The sequence below is a fragment of the Micropterus dolomieu genome, linkage group LG10, assembly GCF_021292245.1.
Source record: "Micropterus dolomieu isolate WLL.071019.BEF.003 ecotype Adirondacks linkage group LG10, ASM2129224v1, whole genome shotgun sequence".
In the NCBI taxonomy this organism is placed as follows: Eukaryota; Metazoa; Chordata; class Actinopteri; order Centrarchiformes; family Centrarchidae; genus Micropterus; species Micropterus dolomieu.
The window spans coordinates 27874529-27878372 of NC_060159.1; positions in this window are offsets into that span (position 1 = coordinate 27874529).

Genomic DNA, 3844 nt, shown 5'->3' on the forward strand with positions numbered 1-3844 from the left:
TATAATAACTCACATCTTAATGTTTTTAACTGAAACTTGGTTGGACTGCTGTCGACAGGCTAACCAACCCTCCTGTGTCTGTAGCCTCTGAACTTCTATCCACCAGGGCCTGCAATGAATTTGCCTCCTTCTTCACAGACAAAATTCAAACAATGTCAGTAACAGGATATGTCTTGTCCCTGTGTCCACTTAAAAACAATTCATATAGCATGAGACAATTTGATTCTTTAAACCATAAAAACCTGGAGGATATAATACAACATCTGAAATCCTCCTCATGCTGCCTTGATATTCTGCCAACAGGTTTTTTCAAAAATGTTTCTAAATGCATGGCCTCAGATCTACTACAAATTGTCAACATGTCTCTCCTCTCAGGTTTTTTCCCACAGGCCCTGAAAACTGCAGTCATTAAGCCACTCTTAAAAAAGAGAAATCTATATGCGTGTACTTCTTTCGTAGTCTCTAACATACTCAGAGTGCCTGCTGAATAGAAAAAAGCTAATGCCGGCGTGCTTATATACGCCTCCAGTTACACCGTCACACGCTACTGTTTTAGCAACGGCAATAGGATTGGAGTAGTTTCATTCATGATTTCAGCCCTGCCACGCCCAGAGGCGTTCCCATAGTGTCGTCACCGACGCAGTTCGAGTTCCCATGAAGGGGAACTTCAGTTTTATCTGAGTTTAAGATTAGAAAATTACAGGTCATCCAGGTTTTAAAATCCTACAGGCACATTTGAAGTTTAGCTAACTGATGAGTTTCATCTGGCTTGATTGAATGAGGAGGTCATTAGTAATTTTCAAGTTGTCATATTTCTTGAAACTGTCTTTGTACACTATTAAAAAGATAGGTGCTCTCGCTTAATTTCTGCTTGACAAGTAATTCTTTTTTTTATTTTGATGCTAATTTGTTACTTTCATCGCTAGCCAAAGTAGTTACCTACATAGCAATTAGCATACAGCTAATGGTAGCTACGAGTGTAGGCTGGTGTAGCGAGCCATGAATTATTTGTTGCTACAGCTGAGTTGGAAAACAGCAGCGCAGCTCAGAGCTGTGTTTGCTGACACTGACATTAGGTAAGACAATGTAGGTGTAGACTGCGGCAGTTTAATTAGTCACCAACTAGGTTTATTGTTGTACCGTGTTTACACGTATCTTTACCTTGTATCTAATCTGTTTGTTTGTTTTATATTATGTTGTTATAAGAAAGACATTTCAACATTAGTGTACATAAACAACGATTGTCTGCATTTCTGGTATATAAGCTACGTATAATATAGTTTGACATCGTTCATAGCTAAACCAACTGTGTGAAAACCTTTTACTGTAATTGGTCCTGTTATGCCATTATTTATTTTAGCAGAAGTAAAAAAATACTGTATGTTTTATCTCTACTGTGCCCTCAGGTCACCTGCAGATGTCTTCCAACACCCTGTACTTCTCACCAGTATACGCTGATCAGGACCACACCGTTGAGTTCTAGCTGAAAATTACACTGAACAAAACTATAAATGCAACACTTTTTGCCACATTCATCATGAGCTGAACTCAAAGATCTAAGACAGTGGTTGGCAATAGGCGGCCTGCAGCCAGATTGCTTTGATAGCAGAAAAATAAAAAATAAATAAAGTGATAACGGCTGGTGCAGAAATAGATCTCAGTCATGACAGCAACAGTTACTAACATAATCACTTTCTCTTAAGTGATTGTGCCTCTAAAATTAAAGCGCCAGAACGTCTTTTGCAGCAATGCTTCATGTCGAGTTTATTAAGAGCTTTTACTTTGAAGAGTTCTGAAGGACTTTCAGAAGAGTCTCTGGCGTGCTTGTCACACCAATACTGACAGAAAGCTGTCAGTAAACGTAAGTGTCCATAGGTGTGAATGCGGATCAAACGCCAGAACGCACACACACTGCAGCACACTGCTTTATGTGCAAAAGTGTCCTTTTATTCAATTTGTTTAACAAGGGAGAAAAAGATATCCGCAGTAAGTTAGAATTGATCTTACACACTACCTAATGGGAGTCCCACACAGTACCGACTGAGCTTAACATGCACATGATCTGAAATGATATGACTTTGTTCTGGCCCGCCATATAACAGCTTGAAAAAACTTTTCCCCGATGCCAGACTTATTTTCCGACCCCTGATCTAAGACTTTCTCTATGTACACAATTCTCTCAAATATTGTTCACAAATATGTCAAAATCTGTGTTAGTGAGCACAGGTGTGCCTTTAGGCTGGCAACAATAAAAGGCCACTCCAAAATGTGCAGTTCCATCACACAGCACAACACCACAGATGTCGCAAGGTTTGAGGGAGCGTGCAGTTGGCATGGTGACTGCAGGAAGATTTCAATTAATTTACCACCTTTGACATTGTCTTACACTCACTCTGTTGGGCCTTACATTGTCATTATCATTTTGAGAATAATTCAGACTCACTTTGAGTTCTTCTAACTAACCCAACACTCTTTTGTTGGCTGAGTCCAGAATCATTTGAGTGAAACTTTGAAATGCAGTCTCCTGCCTCTTCAACAAATCCTCATCAAAGCTCTTCTGCTGGTCCAGCAATTCCTTTAGAGCGTCCAATGTCACATATTCAGGATAATCATTCAGAGTTGCTTTGTTTGTATTTCTACCGCAGCTATCCATGGTTGTGGTGTAGCCCGAAACCAATCCCTCAAATATCCTTGATTGTATAAATCATCCGCAGTGTTAGGTAAGGTAGTGAATCTCTTCCAACACACTACAAATGTCAAGCAAAATGTCCATTAATTACATGGCAGGTATCAAGGTCTGTCTTTCCCTCCTCCTCTCCTCTAACAGGAAGTGTTTGACAGGAGAGCACTGCCTAACTCAGCGTTATTTTGTCCAGAAGAAGAAACTTAACAAAACCTAAAACAATTACGACAACAAAATTTAGCAAAGAGCTTAAAGGCAGGGTAGCTAAGTTTGAGAAACTAATAAGAGACTACTTGATTTGAAAGTATCCAACAGAGAAACTCCCACCTCCTCGCTTCTGGGCTCCTTCAAAAGCCACGCTCCCAAAAGACGTGAACGAGCGTTACCGACACCACTGGAGGACGAGGACAGTGGGTTTTGACATCCTTAAAATTTTATGTAATTTTCAGCTAGCTGTGTATTCTGAGCTTTGCTGCAATTAGGTCTCAAAGCTTTGATAATGGCTCATTTTTCACAAATCTAATTTCTTCTCACTAAATGTGGTTCACATGTTCTCAGGCCGGCTCTGAACGTCCCTGTGAAATCTTGAAACACTGCTTAAACGAGTCAAAAGGTTAATTTGTCAAAACTGAATGAAAGATTCTCATTGAAATTGAGTCACAGTGTCAAACTCACCACCTGATCTCTGCTTGTGTTGATCAAGTTGGAGTTTAAGAGCAAATGATCCCAGTTTTAGCAAGTCTGCGCTGAAATGGCGTGATGTTCTTGCAGTGGACTTACAGAACTTACAGTGATTTTGATTGCAGGTAAATGTTTGGGTTATCGGGGAGCTCCTGCAGAGGGCAGCGTGCTGTTATTTTCTTCTGTCAGGATTTGTTTTTAAATTGTGAACACAGATTTCTACCTATGAGGGACCAGAACCAGCTGATTTAAACCCCTTGATAAAGGGGACATGGGCTACAAGATCTAAATTGATTGCAGTAGATATTAATGTCAATGTGTTTTTTTAAAAAATGTATTGTTATTCATCTTTACTATTAACCCCTTGACGCTGATTGTTGCGAATTCGCATCATACCTCTTCCTTGCAGACTGCAAGCCAAGATAGCACATGGATTCCCCCAATGCCTGTTGGTGCATATTCGATACGTACCTAGGAACC